This window comes from Maylandia zebra, linkage group LG14 (genome assembly GCF_041146795.1).
Source record: "Maylandia zebra isolate NMK-2024a linkage group LG14, Mzebra_GT3a, whole genome shotgun sequence".
Classification (NCBI taxonomy): Eukaryota; Metazoa; Chordata; class Actinopteri; order Cichliformes; family Cichlidae; genus Maylandia; species Maylandia zebra.
In genome coordinates this window covers 16,850,377-16,871,321 of record NC_135180.1, presented here as the reverse complement: position 1 = coordinate 16,871,321, position 20,945 = coordinate 16,850,377, and the positions used below count along the sequence as shown (strand labels likewise).

At 39.4% G+C, this 20,945-nt stretch overlaps 1 long non-coding RNA gene across 2 annotated transcripts in view; it reads left to right on the top strand.

Moving 5' to 3' along the window:
- The first annotated feature begins 7,316 nt into the window (after positions 1 to 7,316).
- Positions 7,317 to 20,945, top strand: part of LOC143421938 (uncharacterized) — a 40,202-nt gene continuing 26,573 nt past the window's right edge. Inside the window, exons 1-3 of one of the 2 annotated variants that reach the window (XR_013101540.1) lie at positions 7,317 to 7,426; positions 19,086 to 19,211; positions 20,596 to 20,757. This is a non-coding gene — a long non-coding RNA (uncharacterized LOC143421938). Of the gene's footprint in view, positions 7,427 to 19,085; positions 19,212 to 20,595; positions 20,758 to 20,945 lie in introns of those variants that run through there. The other variant, XR_013101539.1, reaches the window with a different exon arrangement.

Genomic DNA, 20,945 nt, shown 5'->3' with positions numbered 1-20,945 from the left:
AAGTCAGCAGGCACAAACAAGTCTTGTTTAAGAGCAGCAGTGCTGTTGTGTTTCTATTTTGGTTGCCTATTTGTTAATCTGTACAAAGACTTGCAGTTTTATTTCCGTAATGTCCTGAAAGACAGTGTCACTGGCGTGCAAACCCTGGTATCAGTTACCTCCATTGCACTTCTACAGCTCCTTTTCCTTTCAGTTCTTTGCCTTTAAGAAGGAACAAACAGTGACTTGCAGGCATATGAAGTTCTAGTTCAGTGATTGAGTGGATGACAGGCAATAACAGGTATAAAACAAATGCAGTAGAACAGAACAATAGCAGACAGAGAGTGTGAAGACTGGCTTACACAGAGGAACTTTTTCCATTGTTAAATATAATCATCCTCTGTTCTTCATGCACTCTCAAGAGAAATTCCCCTGGGAGTTCATTTACATGAAACTTGGCAGATTTAGCAACTCCTGAGATTCAATGTGTTTTTGAGGTTAATACATCCCACTAAGTGCACTTGGGACTACTTTATTCCTATTGATTGCTATTCAAAAGTGTTCAGAAGGAAACTCTGTGGATATTGGGGTTACAATATTTTTATGCATTATGTGATATTTTAATAATCTTTGTATTAATATAACGTCGACAGTAGTGATTGTCATTCATCTTCTTCGTCAACTCAAATGTCTTTACCATGAAAGTACCTTTTGAAAATGGGATTTCCTCTGTAGATACTTTTTGGTATAAAAGTGAGCACTAAACATTAAGGAATAAATAAAACATGGATCCATGGCGAGATATTTGCAACAAGTATTTTTCTTTTTTTTTGAGGGACTATTTCCACTAAACTCTTTCAAATGCTGTGACTCACAAACATGTCCTACTTACAGCAGCTTCAGATGTCAGAATAATTAGAAAACATTTGTGAAAGCAAGCCAAAGAAGTCCGCAACTGTGTTGTTCGCTGGATTTCCTAGCAACTGAAAAAGATGCCTGTTTTTGTTTTTACATAAGTACTAATTAAACATTTATGAAGGAAATAAGATACACAAAACATAAGTCTACAAATATATATATTTAATATCCAACAAAGTGGAATATTGTCTTTTTTTGCAGTCGTTCTTTTTCAGGAGCAGGTTAACCCTTTACAGCCGATCGGAGCGGGCACGCTCTGTTTTGCGTAACTATTTTTAAATCCCGGTAGCTCTGAAACCAAGTAAGCTAGCGCAATAATTTTTTTTGCATATGAAACTGGAGGAGTTGTACTTACATCTTATGCCATCAGCTTGTCCTAGGTCACAGTTTCCTTCCACATATAGCTTTGCAAAAACTGCATAAAAATCACTTGCAGCAACAAAAACATGATATTCCAGAAACACGCTTCGCCGATCCATCAGCTGTTTGTAACACTTCCTACGTCCATCAGCGCGAACTATCACATGACCGCATGACCTGCCCGAAACCGGAAGTGACGTCATTTTGCGGAAATGTAGTTTTTTACGATCGGGGCCTTATGAGCTTGTGTTTTACTTGTTATGTGTTTTAAAAAGTTATGTTTGACTTTATGACTTTCTGTGTCGTTTCTGGGATGCTTAAGACTCATATTGCACTGCTGGAAATAGTTTATTTTGATGCATATGCTGTTATTTTGCAAATTTGCACTATAATATTTATTTTCGTTTTTCCTGCAGTATATAAAAATTGGTGTATTTCAAAAATAAAACTATGAAGAGACTCAAAATAAATTTCCTGTGGTGGGAAACTAGTTTGTGTAACTTTTTTGTATTTACAGTTTTGAGGGATAAGCCTCTTAAATTTCTCTAACTAGAAATATATGTTAAAAAAACAAAAACGATTTTCAATTTTTTTGTAGTTTATTGCACTTTTTTGCAATTTATGTAATTACTATGCACCTAATGCAGACATATTATTAAAGTTTGGGCTATAATGGTTGTATTGATGTATAGCAACTTGAAATGCTCCCAAAAATGGCTCCACAGCATGTAAAAATATAATATAAGCTCTGGCGAACTTGGTTCTATGGTAGGTCTTAAAGGGTTAAGTCTGTTGTGTTGTGGGTTGCTTATCTGATAAAATGCTGAAATGTCTCGTGTCCAAATGCATTTAAATTGGTATTCTGGCTAGCTTTTAAAGTTTTATTGGGTTTCTTCTCTTTTTAAAATTTTAAATAGAAAAGTAAGGTGGGCATTTGGGTCTTAGTTTGTTCATCATCACTGATCGACACAAAATGTTATGCAAACATCCAAAGGATTAACCCTTCTGACCTCAGGGGTCTTTTGACTTTTCCCGTAGCATCAGAATGACATTTAGGATTTTGAAAAAATTCCTATCAATTGTTGCAGCCAATCATGCCACCCTCAGATTGACCTGTAAATGATAGTGATACCCTGACATTTCAAATAGCATCATCATCAGCTTTGCTTAAACTTCTGGTGACCAAAGGACCAGAAAACAATGACATTCACCTGCATTATCTTTCTCTTGAGTACACTGCTAACTCAAACAAATCGTAAAGCAATATATTGTAAAGAGGACCAACATTAAAGCTGCTTCACATGTTAGCCCTTAGCCACATTGTATTCGCATTATTGGTGTTATTAAAAAACAACAACAGCCAAATCAACCAATAACAAACTTAAAAAAAGAAACAATATAAAAAGAACTATAAAATAATTTTATAGATATTGCTTGATACACTTTTTTCAGTGTGAAAAAAGTGTATCAACAAATCTTGAACAAATCTTGCTCCATCTGTCAGCAGTCACATGATCAGTACGAAGCAGTGGCCCAGTTCCAGTGGTATTCATACATGCCCGTACCATACAAGTTCATTTTGGTGTCATCTGTCAGTGTACCGACCTCCCTGAGAATGTCTTGACTTGGCTTGACTGGTTTTAAGTGATTTTCCTTACAGACTTCAGGTCTGTAAGGAAGGTCTTCCAGGCCTCTTGGTGTTTCTGAGGTGGCCAGTATATATTCATTGATGTTAAGATGTATTCCAGTATGAGCTTCATCAAGCTCGAAAGATGCAATGAGTTCACAAGACCTAGAGCAAATTTGAAACATGAAGTAGATTTATTTTTCCACTCTAAAAACAAGGTTCATCCAGCGCCTTCCCATAGAAAGACTTGGGCACTGTTTAAATGCCGTCTGCTGCATAATAATGAAACCTTCATTAAAAAGAGTTTCTTTGTCACACAAAAATAAATTTTTACATAAAACCATTTTCGAAACTATTTACAAGCAAGCAAAATGCCTAATAAATATCAGTGAAAACCCATAAAGAAGTAAATGTATCTAAGAAGTAAACCCATACACCCTACTACCTATTACCCACTTAATATTACTCAGAACCCTGATGCTCCTAGAACAAATAGAAGGCACTTGCACCCCAATTATTTTGCACAAATACTTTGGGAGAATGGAGAACAGGCAGAGGTAAGTTTGTGCACTTGATGGATCATATTTTTCTGCTTTCCATTATATTAGCATGAATCTTTTTACTGGACAAACATCTAGCAAACAGTAAGTCATACAATACGTTTGTTTCTAATTCACAGGCCACCAGCCAAGTGGAATAATGCTGAGTCGCTGTTGTGCCCATGTGACTCAGCTACAGTCTAACATCCAAAGAAACCAACAATAAATGTCTTTATGCATGCCAGTGTATCAGTTTTGCTCATCAGCACTTTCATGAAACCCCTTGAATTAAAGTTAAAGGTCTGCACTTCAATGTTATCTTGACTCTTAGGTTTAAGAGCCACTGTAGTAGTGTACAGAGGCAAAATTAAAAACATTATGACCTCTATAGTCTATAGACCTAGAAACTTAGCTGCATTTAAACTGAATGCTGGTGGTTTACAACACAATCCAGTTATTTTCCATAATCCTAATTTAGCATCTTTCCCTGAAGAGAATGAAATTAAATGGGGGCAGCAATTTCATTGTTGGTGATATGGAGACTTTATTTGCTTTCGCATCACCACTTCAAAGGAGCTAAATAATAAATTCTACATTCAGCAGCCTTTTCAAAACAGTGTTTAAATGCAGCAGTTGCTGTTTATGTACAGGCGAAGGAGTGTGCACTACAGAACAAACTCAATAAGAGGAAAAATAATCTTGTCATTTTCTTGTTTGGTCTTCGATATTTTCAACAAACTGTCAACAAACTTAGCTGCAGTGATGCTATTTTTCTCAAGAAACATTGTTTGTGCGGGATATCATAGAAAAACATGGATCCAGGCTGTTTGTGCATTGTGTACTCATCCTTCTTTCTCTCGCTTTGTCTCACACACACACACACACACACACACACACACACACACACACACACACACACACACACACACACACACACCCCAAATGCGTCCAGATCCAACTTTGCTTTTAAGACTTGTGGCTTGACACAAAGGGGATCTTTCCTTCCCTACACATCATCTGAAAAGAAAGAAAATCAAAAAGACACAAAGAGCCGTCTTGCTATTCAGTGGGGAGAAAACTCATTCTGTCACTGCTGCCATTCTGAATGAGATTACAGTGGGGACCCAAGGCCCATGTTGCCTTTGCATCCCTCTTGCATCCTGTCATTGATGGTTTTTGTGTGTGCATAATGAATGCTCTTCTGGAGGAGGTGTCAACACGTTTGTCTTACTTGTTGTGTCTATATGTAGGTAATGCCAATATGTGCTATCCAGGATATACACATGTACTCTATGATTCAGATTATTTCAAGGCTGCATAAATTTTCAAGGATGACCTACGCTGGTTAGCATCTATAATTGTACAGTGATTTTTTTCCGAGTATTAGCACTGATCATTTTCATTTCGTCCACGGAATTCGAAAAAGCAAACTATAATATTATGCACAATCTAAACTGAATGAACGTTACAGAAAAAAGAAACCAAGGACTCAAAAAGTTGTTTAGCTCTTTTCCTCTTGCTGTCAGATGAAGTAAGATCTCCTGTTACTGTGATGCTATTGTATGGCTTAACCAATAGAAAGTAAGTGAAATAAAATTGTGATTCTATACAGGACTTAAAAATTCTTGTTGACATTTCAGTTTTTTGTTACTGACCTGAAGTAGAAGTAGCAGAATATTTATATCTGATGATACTCACACAATATAGAATCTTCTAATGCATTATCCATGCACATACCCAGCAAGGCTTGACCAGCATTTTGCAGGATGTAATGTGACCTTCATTCACAAAACCAAACCAAATTTTAGAATGAAATATAGACGACAGTTTCTGCATTCAAAATGATCAGGCATTTTGATTGATGTTTCTCTCCAAAAAGGCTAATAAATAATGCTTTGTGATTAACATAGTTAGAAGAAGTCGTGGGCATGTGAAGTTAGACACCAGATTTCTATTCTGTTTTCTAGGACCTTAAAACGAATCTTTTCGGTAAACCGAAACAATTTCTTTCTATTTTCCTAATCCTATGTATTTTGTATTTATTACAATGCCACAGAACAGCCGGTTTCTTGTCGGATACAAAGAACATGGACTTTCCTTTGATCACAACAAAGGGTTTTTTTTTCAATACAGCCTCATTATACACATGTTGTTGTATATTCAAACATTTCCTTCTGCTTTTAAAGCTTCATCATACTAAAGCCTTTGATAATATGTGAAAAGAATCTGTTTATTTTCTCACTTTACATCCATCATAAAAAGTTCATTGAAATGGGATTCTTAACTTTTCAGAGTACAGTATAAAATATTAATGCAATGCCAGTCTCAAGGTAAGGCAGGCGAGGATTTTTTCATATATTTATTTTTCATTATTATCAAATATGATTATATATCAAGTAATATCATAAAATTTTAGATGCATCCATCCATCCATCCATTCGCTTCCGCTTATCCTTTTTCAGGGTCGCGGGGGGCGCTGGAGCCTATCCCAGCTGTCATAGGGCGAGAGGCGGGGTACACCCTGGACAGGTCGCCAGTCTGTCGCAGGGCTAACACACAGGGACAGACAACCATTCACACTCACATTCACTCGCACATTCACACCTAGTGACAATTTGGATTATCCAATTAACCTATCCCCACAAGTTGCATGTCTTTGGACGGTGGGAGGAAGCCGGAGTACCCGGAGGGAACCCACGCAGACACGGGGAGAACATTTTAGATGCATGTTTTATGGAAATCTTTGAAATAGCAAGATGAAAAAAAGGGAACACAATTAAATTAGAATAAGTAAGTAAAGAATAAGGAGTAAGTAAAACTGCATGCATTACTTATGGTATTTACATTGCTGCTCTAAATAATCAAAAAAGAAGAAAAAAAAACACAATTTCGAATTTTGGTTACTGATCAGCAGAAACTGAAAAAAAAAAGAATATTTATAATATTCATGCACCTGATGACATAGCTTTTGTTGAACTGTGGACTTTTCAGTTTATTTACTGTCTGTTGTCACAGGTTGCACACACTTTTCCTATTTGCATTTTCTTATGCAAAAGCAATTATGCTGGATAACAGAGTAAAGCCAGCAATTCAGAAAGGCTCTGCTGTGTTAAGACTAATAAGAGATGTGACAACAACCTCCAAAATGTGATCAAAACAGAAAAGATCTGATGTTGCTTGTGGGTGGAAATGTGTCTGCCATTATTGTCTTCACATCATTTTAATGTTTTCACTCATGGGAAGAAAGTATGGTTGAGATATATTAAAGCTACAAAAGGTTTTTAAACCTAACAACAGCTACAAAAGTGCTCAAGAACACCAGAACTTTCAAGTCCACCAACTGGCACCATGTTCCCTTCACATATAAGAGCTGGTTCAGACTAAGAACCTGTGACAGACATGAAAGAATCTGGATACACTGTGACAAATGTTATGCTCCCTACAACATCATCCAGCACGGTGGAATCCATGATGGTCTCTGGCAGCATTCTCAGTGCTGGGCTGTGCTCACTAAATGACATCTCGACCTCATGCCACACTCATTGAGTCTGTTAAGTGTCTGTCACTATGTAATTATGTATATACATATATGATATATGATATATATATATATATATATATATATATATATATATATATATATATATATATTAGGGGTGCAACGATATTCGTATCGATATTGAACCGTTCGATACAGTGCTTTCGGTTCGGTACGCATATGTATCGAACAATACAACATTTGTAATTTATTTTATCAATTTTCCTTCTGACGATGCTGTCTGTGTTGAGCGCTCAGTGAATCTGTGTTCGACTACTCCGCCTAGGCTGCACTGTCGAGCGCAGATACACTGAGCGCTCAACACAGACAGCATAGTCAGAAGGAAGAGCGCAGGGCAAGCTAGCGAGACAGAAGTTAAGCTCTCCTTACAACAGGCAAATTGAACGTCATTCAGATCTGGCGTTTGGAATTATTTTGGTTTTCATGTGACGTATGACCCTGAAGGTAAGCGAGTCATGGACTAAAGTAAAACAGTATGTTGAATGTGCCATGCAATGCTCAATTACATTGGTGTGAACTAGTGTGTTAGCGCAGTTAGCTCGTTAACGTGTTGGCCGTCTAGCCCCATGCACGGAGCGATCGGCGGTAGCTCGTTAACGGAGATTTGCCGTGTTGTGGCGTTAAGGTCATTTCAACGAGATTAACCTGAAAGCACTAGCGGGAACACAACGAATATGACTGCACATTTACGCCGACATCATCCTAGTGCAAAGACAAGTGGAAGCAGACAAAAAAAAGCAAGCATGCTACTAACTTTAGCCGAGTCATTTAGACAGCTGTTAGCACATGATTCTCCTTATGCTGCTGAGAATATAGCCCAGAAGAAGCGGATAGTATAGCTTTTATTTTGGAAAGAGACATTTCTCTGTAATAAACTCTCTTTTCCAAAGATGAGTGATTCCTCAATCAGATACAGGGCTTGCAATATCGCTAGCCCGACGTCCCGGAGCTAGCGATTTTTTCAGTCGGGCTACCAAAATCTATCTCTGCCCTGCCCATCGGGCTATTGTAGGAAGGAAAAATATATGTCAATGCTTTTGCATTCTTTCGGAAATGTAGCTGGGTAATTATGTCATTGGCATCGGTGAGCCACTGTCAATATGTGACATATTGAAGTCGCGTTTGAATTTGCGCTTGTTTTTTTGCTTTCACTTTGCAATCGTGCAAACTGTGTATAGAGAGCGACAGCACTGATCTGTGAGTGATGATAATTTGTGCACCAATTCCTCTGACATCGTCTTATTAATCGTTAGCTTACTATGCAAACATGACAAGTGAAATCTCCCGCAGCAAGCTTAAACATGTGAGAGGTTGATCGCGCAGAGAATCGCTGAGCTTATGTGAGTGAGTGTGTAAAAGCATTTCAGTTCTGCTGAGCCAAATAAGACAGGTCAGGGTGAAGAAGTGACAGCCAAAGAAAAGCTTACCACAAAACGGAGAAGTTATATATAAGCTTTATGGTTTCATGGACAAAAGAATTTCTGTGGCTGCGATATGATGAGCTAAATAACCAGGGCTGCACATAAGTGGTCCGCAGGTGCGCATTCGCTGTCAAAATAAAAACACGCACAAGGGTTAGGGTTAAATTTAAAAACTGTACTTTTGAGTTAAAATATATATTTATAATTTTAATAAATGACAAATTAAAAATGCATGAACATTTTTTTGTATCGAAAAAATATCGAACCGTGACACCAAAGTATCGAACCGAACCGAACCGTGAATTTTGTGTATCGTTGCACCCCTAATATATATATATATATATATATATATATATATATATATATATATATATATATATATATATATATATATGTATGTATATATATATATATATATATATATATATATATATATACACACACACATATATAGTCCAAGTTAAGTTTTACACTCCAAGTAAGTGCCAAGCAGATAATTTCGTATTATCACAGCAATAAATCCCCTTTTTCTTGAATTAAACACCATGGAATAAACACTAAGGCAGTCTAAGCCATCTATAAGCCTGTTTACAAGTTTCATGTCCCCATAACAACATTGTAATGTGCAGCAGAAAATGAACGAAAAGTAATTTCCCTGAGAAATCCTTCAGCAGAAACTGAGCAAAGGGATTCACTTTCTAATCCTCTTTCAAAATGTCCATAAATGCTTTGGCATTGCTGACAGTGGTCATGTATGTCTAATCTATATGAAACTCTGACTGCATGTTTTACAGGCCCTGCCCTGCTCTCATTCCACTGTTCCCACGGCAACATTTCTTCCCCAGTAATCCCACCAATCTCATAGCCTGACTGTGTGGTCAGAGCGTAACCTGGGCCGCGTTACAGTTATCAACCTTGGCCACATTGCGTTGGAAGACTGCCACTTTCTTTGCACAGCCAGAAAAACAAAAATTCAGATCTCAGTAGATTCAACACACACGTGTGTAAGCAGCAAACACAAAACTGGCATTCCATATAAGTCAAATTTTGGTTCCATTCTTCCGGATATTGGCATGTCTATCGCTTCTGAAGTGTTACGATAACTCTATAATTCAGATTAATTGTTAAGTTAAAAAAATATGTGTAAAAGTTAAAAAATGCTGCACTGTCTCCATTAGTATAGTCCTGCTGAAAAACAGCTATACACAAATTCAACCCCATTCCCACCTACATACACACACAGAGTTACACATCCCACTCCCTGTATTTGTTAATTTGGGTCACTGTGTCACCTCAGAGGAGACCAAGGTCCTCTCATTACCACTATGGTATAAGCTAATGCATCAATGTCCACCACGGGGGAAACAAAATAGACCAAGTTAAAAAAAAAAAAATGATAAAAAAACCCTATGATTGTTTTAATGCAATTATGGGGGTGTTTCAACCTAGATGATACAGAAGAACTGTTTTATTTTACGGCTTTCAGTATGATTATGGATGGGGCAAAGAAGACAATGGAAGGCTGCTCTTATTGCTGAGAGGGTATCATTTCATTTCACAGCCTGGCGAGCACATTCACAGGTGTCTTGATAAGGACGGGATAAAAGATCAGAGGAGGTCAGCTCCAACCTGGGCACCTGACAGCATGGCGAGCATAATTTGGTCTGAACCACTGACCACAACATTATCATATCACAGCAGCAGTTATCATTCTTTGTGTTAAACTTGAGTATAAATGTTAATGTATCAAGAGGCCGTTACTAGCCGATGCTTTTAGAGGTTTGGAATGAAAACTGCCATTGTATTGTAATGCGAAGCATGGCAAATAATTAGCTTCCAATGGGAAGAGTTAAAAAATTCCAAAGGCAATGCAAGCAGGATGGATTATGTCACAAATACTGAAACATAAATAATGGAACTTCAGGAGTTTACACCTACAGCCAAGCATGTCTTTGGACTATAGGATTAACACAGAGAGAAACAACATGGGAACACAGGGAATACATGCAAGCTCTACACAGAGTTCAAACTCAGATTTGTGTTACAATCTAAAATGTAAGGACACACTTCATTCACTTGCTTGGGCGATTGAGCTGCTGGGCGGAAAGATAAACATCACATGATGAACTTGTTGGGTTTATAATGCCTCTTAATATTTTTAGAATTTGACCTAAATTGTAAAACTACCAAGGCAGCAGTAGGTCTCTAAATGGAAAGCAGAGTGGGTCTCAACCATGAGAAATTATTATGTTTGAGTATGAGAAGTTATTTTGTTATCGTTTTTATAGTTAACTCAGTTTTCCTGGGTCTTTTCATGTGTGTTATGAATAAATCTTCTTTTTTTCGGTACCGGTACTAGTTTTATTTTGTTCTATTTATCCGTGACACCTTAAAGGCCGGTCCATGAAAATATTGTCGGACATAAACCGGTCCGTGGCGCAAAAAAGGTTGGGGACCGCTGAATTAGAGTACCGTGAAGAATTTTCTTCTATTCAGTTTAGACCATCTACTGATATTTTTGTTTTTGTTGTACAGCTTGTGGTATTTGCTCAAACCAGCATTAATTGTATTTTGCAATGTGACGATTTTCATTAGTGAGTGATCAAATATGGGACTCTTTTTTTCATATTTTAACTAGTCAATATTAAACTGTTTATATAGCCAAGAACATTTTTTGACACGTATGTTTCAGATTCACAAGTCCTGAGCAGAGGCCAGTGAATCAGGCTTTTATCTTTAATAGCTTTTGTGATATTCTTTTTCAAACATTGTCTCAGATTTCAATGTGTGGAAAAAAAGGCCTGAAAGTGGGTCAACTGGCCATTTTTCAAAAAGTTATATCTTGAAAAAGATTCGATGTATGAAGCTAAAATTTCATAGCAATCATTCTATGTGTTTAAACTCTGGATCATATAAACGTTATGCAAATCTGAGACAGTTGTGCAGAAGGCCCACATTAATTTGAAATGGAATGACCCTACACGAAGTGGCACTATTAATAAGTCAGGCAGGCAGCATTTGTAAGTACCGAAGACGTAACACAATGGAAAATACATTTACTGTCCAAATTAATAGTAGTAACGGGGTTCAGTTTTGTACTACTAATGAAGAAATTTAGTCACTGTTTCATCATAAAAGACCAAATGTAGTGATCCTTTAGCTGACCTTTCAGCAATTCTAAAGGCTGCAGAGAGAAAAGTTCATAACTCACTGAGTACTTTCACTAGACCTGGCCGGGGAGGCTACTTTGATTTCAAAATTGTAAAGTACAAAAGAAATACGTGCGACTAATTGCTGAATAATAAATGAGGAATTATAAATGAGTACTACCTGAATAATCCTGAATCAAGAAATACAAAGATTAGAACGAGTTACTGGAGAACAGACTGTGAGCCACTACTATATTAACAAACTGTTTTTATGTACCGTAACTAAAACAAAAATGCCGAACTTTTATCAACACATCACCTGCCCCACCAGAGGTGAAAGGACACTGGACCACTGCTACACTACGGTCAAGGACCGCTACAAGGCACAATCTCGCCCTCCGTTTGGTAAATCCGATCACGCCGCCATCTTCCTCATGCCAAAATACAAACAAAGGCTGAAACAGGAAGTTCCGGTTCAGAGGAAGGTCGCGTGCTGGACGGATCAATCGGTGCCGCGTTACAGGACGCACTCGATGACGCAGACTGGGACATGTTCAGAAACAGCTCCGATGATAATGTCAACGTGGGATTCATCGGGAAACTAGCAGATGATACCGTGGAGACAAAGACTATCACAACGTTTCCCAACCAGAAGCCGTGGGTGGATAAAACCATCCGCGACGCTCTGAGATCCCGCACCGCTGCCTACAACACGGGACTCACGACGGGGGACATGGACCCGTACAAAGCCGCGTCATATAACGTGCGGAGGGCGGTGAAAGAGGCGAAGCAGCGCTACGGGAGGAAACTAGAGTCACAACTCCAACAGAGTGACTCTAGGAGCCTGTGGCGGGGACTAAGGACAATAACGGACTATAAAGCACCAACAACCGGTATGACGAACGCGGCCGTGACTCTGGCAGACGAGCTGAACACTTTCTATGCTCGCTTCCAGGCTGCAGCTAAGGACTCCAATGATGCTAGTGCTAGCGGCGCAAACGGCTGCAGACAGGAAGATACTGCCAGCACCGGAAATGTGCTCGTCATCTCCGAGCATGAAGTAAGGAGAGCCTTCAAAAGAGTGAACACCAGGAAAGCAGCAGGACCAGACGGCATCCCAGGTCGTATCCTCAGAGACTGCGCATACCAGCTAGCTCCTGTGTTCACTGAGATATTCAACATCTCTTTATCTCAGTCGGTGATCCCCACATGCTTCAAAGAGTCCATCATTGTTCCTGTCCCAAAGAAACCCCACCCTGCTTCTCTCAATGACTATCGCCCTGTAGCCCTCACCTCAGTAGTGATGAAGTGCTTTGAACGCCTGGTCAGAGACTTCATCATTTCTTCACTACCAGACACACTGACCCAACTACAGTTCGCTTACCATCCAAATCGTTCCACAGACGATGGATGCCATCTCTCATCTCCTCCACACATCACTTACTCACTTGGACACTAGAAGGGGGAATTATGTTAAAATGCTCTTCATAGACTTCAGCTCTGCATTTAACACCATAATTCCCTCCACACTCACCACCAAGCTGGAGCATCTGGGACTCAGCTCATCTATGTGTCAGTGGATCTCCAACTTCCTAACTGGCAGACCACAGGCAGTAAGGATGGGCGGACATGTCTCAGCCTCCACCACTCTCAGCACTGGAGCCCCCCAGGGGTGTGTTCTGAGCCCCCTGCTGTACTCTTTGTACACATATGACTGTGTGGCCACTACCAGCTCCACCACCATCATCAAGTTTGCTGACAACACCGTCGTGGTGGGCCTGATCTCTGATAACAACGAGACGGCCTACCTGAAGGAGATTAGGAATCTGGAGAACTGGTGCCAGAGGAACAACCTCCTTCTAAACGTCAGTAAGACAAAGGAGCTGATAGTGGACTTCAGCACTAAGCAGGAGAGGAACTACCAGACCTCCGTCATCAACGAGTGCCCAGTGGAGAGAGTGGACAGCTTCAAATACCTCGGAGTTCACATCACGCAGGACCTGTCATGGTCCTGTCATATCAACACCGTGGTGAAAAAGGCCCGTCAGCGTCTCTACCACCTCAGACGCTTGAGAGACTTCCAACTGCCCTCCATGGTGCTCAGGAACTTTTACTCGTGCACCATAGAGAGCATCCTGACGGGAAACATCTTAACCTGGTTCGGGAACAGCACCATGCAGGACAGACGAGCTCTACAGAGGGTTGTGCGGTCAGCTGAGCGCACCATCCGCTCCGAGCTCCCTGACCTGCACTCAATCTACAGCAGGCGGTGCTGGACCAAGGCCAGGAAGATCGTGAAGGACCTCAGCCATCCCAACAACAGACTGTTCTCTCTGTTGAGGTCAGGAAAGCGATTCCGCTCCCTGAAGACCAACACAGAGAGACTGAGGAGGAGCTTCTTCCCGCAGGCGATACGGTCTCTCAATCACACCACCACACAGTACTGACCCACACATATAGTTCTTACACACACACACTGGACATTCTGGACATTGTTTTCACTTCATCACTTAAATCACTTTAAGCATATTTGCACTACACAAGACATAATGTGGACTGCACAACACTGGTCACTATATTCTTCATTTCCAGTTAATACTTGTACAGCTGCTGTTATTGTGTATATATTTATTTATTTATTTATATTTCTTCATACATTCTTATATAGTTCTATATTGTGTATTGTGTATTTGGTTGTACAGTTATTTTATTTTCAACTTTAATTTATATATTTTACTCCTATCTTATCCATAGCCTTTTCCTTTTTTTTCTTTAGGTCACGAGCAGTTGTCTAAGCATTTCACTGCATATCGTACTGTGTATGACTGTGTACGTGACAAATAAAATTTGAATTTGAATTTGAATTTGAACAAATTACTGTATCACCAGTGCTGTTTTTGGCCCATTTTGTATTACACCCTTGTTGCACAAAATAATTTATGCCATCTGCGTGGCATGCATTATCATTATCGTTAACAAAACCACCATCTCCTCCACTCCAAGAATGGATGCCAACTTGCTTGTTCACAATGGATCTCCGAGGAACCATTAACCCCAATAGCTGCAATTTGTAAATACACTTCCAGCCAAAGATTTTCATGTGACAAAAGCACAAGAAAAGAATAAAATACATACTATGGTTACTAAGGTATTTAGGCGATGTCTAAGGTCTGGTGCTTTTGTGGTCCCAGCAGGATGGCTTGCAGTTATCTGCTGTTTACCTTGCTTAATTAACCAAATTCCCCAGCCTTCCTCTCCTGAACAGCCACCTGTACAACGCACCTAAGAACAGACGCAGATTATGGTACTGAGTCCCGAGAGCTGCTCAAATCAACAGCCTGTAATGCCTTCTCAGCTGGGACACACTGATATTTGCTCTAAAAGCCGGAAAAAATAACAGCAAACATCCTCCGACTGTCACACAAGCACACATAGAAAGACATGGATGCATCACATGCACAGATGGATGTACACTACATTACCTTAAAACATGTAGAAAAACTTACGCATGCACTCACACTTGTATTTGGATGACGCAAAACCTGTGCAATACACTTAACTTTGAAATGGATTCCACACCTTTATTACACATTTAGGATTAAACAGAAATACTGAACAACAAAAAGACCTTTCTTTCAACAAACTATAAATTATTAAGTAGCATGAAGGAAAAACAACTCAACCATGTGATAGATAATGCAGTACTTAGTACTTGGAAGCATCGCCTGTGCTCTAATTTAGTTAGATTACCATCTGTTTATTTGATTTTCTTTGCCCCATAAACTTGGGGTGGCACAAGCGGATTAAAGAGTGGCTAAGCAGCCTAAATTGCATGTCAAGAAGTCCATTAATGGCCAGGAAAAGGGTTTGGGGAAGAGTTATGTGGATATGAATGGATCCATAACTAAAAGACATGTTTACAGCCCTCCTAATGGATCTCTGTTGTAAACTCATTTTAAACTCCACAGGATATCACTGCCTTCACGTCTGCATCTTCTGCTATGCTTCCTCTGTCACAGAAGATGTGTGTGTGAGTGTGTACGTGTGTGTTTAATAATTACAAGAAATAACACAACTAATATTACTTCAAAATGTAATTAAAATAGACTGGATATTCAACTGAGTTAAACTTTAAATTGCATTATTTATCAACAGTCCCCCAACTGATCTTTTTAATAAAAACAATTACTTGAATTTATGAAATGAAAAGACAATTTCATACAGTTTAACAAATCTCTTGAAGAAATGAAATGCTACTAGATAGGGTGTCAATGCACAACAATCCGGACTAGAATGGTATATTATCGTTATAAGAGTTACCACTATATATCATTTCAGAGTTGGACTGTCAGATGATGACATTTGTCCATTTGGCCATTGTTCCAGTCTTGCAAATTAATTTGTGTTTCAGCATCCCGCTGCAATTAGTCTGAAATCCATTGACCTACTAATGCCCTCCGCTGGGCTCAGACACGTCTCAGACACGGTACCACATTTGATCCTATACTCTTGAGCAGAGATGTTAAACTCCCTTTTCATCATGGGCCACATACAGCCCAGTTTGATCTCATGTGGGTCATTCGAGTGAAGTTTAACAACACATTTAATCAACAATAATTCAACTGCATGTCTCAGTTTTTCCACATGATCAAGAAATGCTTCCATAGTCCAAAATCTATCTACTTTTTCACATATTCCAAAAGCATGACCCCTGAGCCTTATGTTTTGACACTGCTGCTCTAGACGCTTACTCAGTTCAGTAGAAAAAAAAACAACAACGTATGCTTGATCAAACATCACATTATTTCTTGAGAAATAATAAAGAACACAATTAAAACCAGTGTTGGTCAAGGTACTTGAAAAAAGTAATCAGTAACTAATTACTGATTACTTCCCCCCAAAAGTAATCCCTTTACATTACTGATTACTTATTTTCAAAAGTAATGAATTACTTAGTTACTTAGTTACTTTTTATAAACACAATTTACAACCTGATTAGATGATAAAGCGAAAGATCTTTCAGCCCAGTTCTACTTTTCCTACATAATCTATCATACAAAATGTAATCAAATGGAAAAGTCCCTTTTTAAAACTTGTTTTATTAGTTTTAACCTTTTAACTTTATGCATCAAGAAAAAATGTAATTCAATTTTATATGCAACATTCTCTGACTTGAAGAAATTTGTTTAATATTTAAACCTATTTTCTGCACATTCCAGCACATAAAATAAATTTTCTTGTGTGTGTTTACACTCTCTCTTTCAAATAGATGCAAGTTAAACACAGCAGAAAATAAATAAAATCAAAGACTAGCGGTCCTTTTGCTCTATTTTCACCTGTAAAGCAGGAGTGGGGTAGGCGGAGGTTTACCCTGTTGCAGGTGTGCCGCAGCGGTCAGTGGAAGAATCCGCGAGTTTCTCTGTGAATTTCCCATTACGTGGTAGCGCACTCGGTGCTTGCTTGGAAGTTTAGGGGTTTTTTTTCGCTGTAAAAAGAAGTTTTCTTCCCACGCACAACGGATGCTAATGTTTTTGTCACTTTTTATGGAATCAAACTCAAAGTAAGGTCAGTGCTTCCACGCTTTAAACGCTGCACGCTCATACTCTCTCCTGCACTCGATATATTATCCATTTTTGATCCGCACACAGCTGTTGTCATGAACGTCGCACTCGCTTACGTCACTGTCATGAGACATTCTCGCAAAAAAATCACGGTTTTAGTAACGCAGCGTTCCTACGGGAAAGTAACGGTAATCTAATTACCATTTTTGCAATAGTAATCCCTTACTTTACTTGTTACTTGAAAAAAAGTAATCGGATTACAGTATCGCGTTACTGCCCATCTCTGATTAACACACATTTGGTAGATTATTATATAATACAGCTACGTATGTAAGTAGGGCTCTTTCTAAATGTGCGAAAAACAAAACATTTCAGCTTGGTGTTCTAGGTAAATAAAAAGGTTCTTATGTAACTCTTTTCTACTCCAGCTGAGCACTCATCTATCTAATGATGAGTGCATCTATCTGACTTCACCCTCTGATGAATGCATTAAGAGCAACGTGGGGTTAGTATCTTGTCCAAGGATATTTGACACGCAGACTGGCACAGAAGGGAATCGAACCACCGACCTTCTGATTAGCAGGTGATGGTTTAGTGTGTGCAGTCCCTTATGAGAGATTTACACAGTATAGTTGTCAGTGGAAGAAGTGCCAATATATGTGGCCACTGGCTCATTTGATGGAATAGGCGTAACCATTTTCCTACTTTTCTATTTCTATTTCTATTCGTCTTCTGTTGTGCACCTCCAACCGGTAGTACTCGCATTAAAATAAAGGGAGACTAATTTCTACGTCTGTGTAATTCCCAAAATAAGGCAAAACTTTGGGCTCACCTGCCAGTCTTTTATGGTGTCTGGAGTTTCCCACATGCATGGATAATTACACTCTTTCAGTGGTTAATTACAATCACTTTAACTATCTTACTTTAATTAAAAAGACACACACAAAAAACTGATAATACAGAGAATGTCATTTATGTATTTTGACAGAAATACATACTGCATTTTTTGTTTGTCTTTTATTCTGAGGAGAAGGACATTTATTTAATGTAATGATTTAAAAAAAGTAATGAAGCAATTATTAATCAACACATCCGTTCAAGACCTTGAGTGCTGATATGCTTAGAAAAAACACTATAATCCACTGCATGTGTGTTGAGTTCTCAAGTGTATAAAACATACAATTGTCTTTAGTCTTTCTGATCCATTCCTACAGTGAATATAAAAAAGCTATTTATTTTGTACTTTGTTCCCAATGGGTCATAATAACAGATTTTTCTACTTCTTGGTCCGGCCTGAGAAATTTAGCATGGGGATTGAAAAATTCTTTATAACGGCAAAGCCAGTCTGGTAAAACAATTCAGTGTGCTGCTTTTTTACAAATGCACTGAATACCATTTTCTCCTCATTTTTGCCTTGCATTTATCTTTATTTACGATAAATGTGCTTTATGTGTGCAAGTAAATAAGATCTTGACTCTGTCAGTTCTTTGGATATCATCCATCCATCCATTCGCTTCCGCTTATCCTTTTCAGGGTCGCGGGGGGCGCTGGAGCCTATCCCAGCTGTCATAGGGCGAAAGGCGGGGTACACCCTGGACAGGTCGCCAGTCTGTCGCAGGGCTAACACATAGGGACAGACAACCATTCACACTCACATTCACTCGCACATTCACACCTAGTGGCTTTGGATATCAGTGGGGGAAAAAACAGGCAGCGACGGTAGTGATGCATGTATGTGTGTGTGTGTGGTTTTGTGGGGCTGAGTGGAGCAGGATCTTTGTGTCTGTAAATGTGGGCATTAGAACATGGTAGAGCTTTCTTGAGATTTATTTGTTTGGGTAGCTACTGCACACATCATGCACAAATACTTTGTGATAAAACGCCTAACAGTGATACGTAAAAGGCTGTTTATTGTGCTATGTTCTTGGACAAAGCCTTGGGTAAGCAGTTCAATACAGCTTCATCTCATCAGACTTTGGCACAACCACCCCACCGAGGTGCACTAGGGACATAGAAGAGATGCTGTCAACTGTACACCATGGGAAGCAGGAGGGAGAAGGAGTGTTTGTCTTGTGAGGACACAGAGCAACAAGTCGCAGTAAGTCATTTGCTCCTTTTGCCACCTAATCAATGCCTCCTGAGCCACAGATAAACAAATGGGTTCCTCCTAAAAGGTCACGAAAGCCTTTACAAATTTCTGTGTTTACTGAGTTAAAGATCAATGTCATTCATTTTGCCACATAAGTTGGATTCCCTGTATGCACACAGACAGGCATATAATGCACATGTAACCACGCATGCAGTGTACATGCAAACACACAACTGAGTATTTGTGTGCAATCTTGCCTCCAAGGAACTATATCAGTGCCAGCATCTATCTTCTTAAAGGTGAAATGGGCAGAGCAGGCAGTGTGCTGTCAACTTATTTTTCAGAAACCATAAATTCAGTGCATAAAACTCACTGGAGTAAAACTCTCAAAAAGGAAAAGTACATTTTCTTTGCAGTCAGACAGCAAGGTTTAAAGTGTCAATAAATGTTCAACAAAGCCTTTTCTTCCCCGTCTTTTACTGCAAAAGTGGAAACATTAATTTACATTTAATATTCATACAGGTATTGCCAAGTAAATAAATAAATAAACATGACAGAGGCACTAGATTCAATTTTAAATCATTTGCAGTAGATAAGTCAAGTTTTCTCTTGTGTTAAAGCCGATGCTCTTATGCTTCCAGTGGCTGTTGCAGTCAAGGGACATTTAATTTGAGGGTATACTGTACATTTAAGCATTATGTGTGAACTTTTCTGGGTGCCATGCTGTAATAGATTACTTCCACTATGATGTCAGCTGAAATGATAAAGTGTTATCATTCGTCCATGACCCGGTAATCAATCACCACATTCAATTTGAAGCTGATGACAGGGGAGGGGCCAGTGAACTAATGCCACGACGAGGTAAATTTAGGACACTCTTTCCTGTTGGCTGAATACAGATGACCTCAAGAGGATAATGTTGGAATCAATGTTGAGACAACAGTTATAGATTGTCTCTGCTACCACAGGGGGAATGGTCAGCCGAGACATGCTTTTACCTTATCGAATGCCAATGCAAAAGCTTGAATTGTGACTAAGACATTGTTTAGTTTCCTCCCTGTTCTCTCAACTTGGGACACTGATAATGATTTTCACTTTGACACAACAAGCCCTGTGTGTATATCATGAATAGAACTTGCGGTAGGGCACGTTCTGCCACCTCAGCAATTACAGAAAAGTAAATAGTGACCATCAAACAGAGCTTTGGTTTCACAATTAGACAGTTTGGTAATGAAAGGCGTGGTTCTCGACAAGAGGACAGAATGGTAGGAGACGACTCTGATGGGTTCATCTTTCTCATGACATCTCTCTCTCCCTCCCTCTTTCCTTAACTCACTATCTTACCATCGCTCCCTCTGCTTCATTTTGTCTGTCTGCTTTTCGTCCTCTCCAGCAGAGCACGGTGTAATCTCCCGCTCCCCTGTGGGTGCGGGGAGTAAATCAGCACAGCTGGATCACAGGCATCAATCTCAGGCAGCCCTCGGGATGGGCCACTTGTGAGCCCACAGGGAGGCATTTCCTCTTCATTTCAAATGAGAGACAAATGTTGCAGGGAGAGAGCAGCACACCACGGTAGGGGTTGCGGGAGTGAAGGTGAGTGAGGAGGAGGGTGGGCAGGGCTGACAAAGGTGGCGGTGGAGGGGTGGGGAGGTTTAGACAAGATTGGCAGAGAGCAAAAGTGACAGGGTGTGGAAAGGAGACGAGAGGGCGAAACAGGAAAGAAAGTATACACTGCAGAAAAAT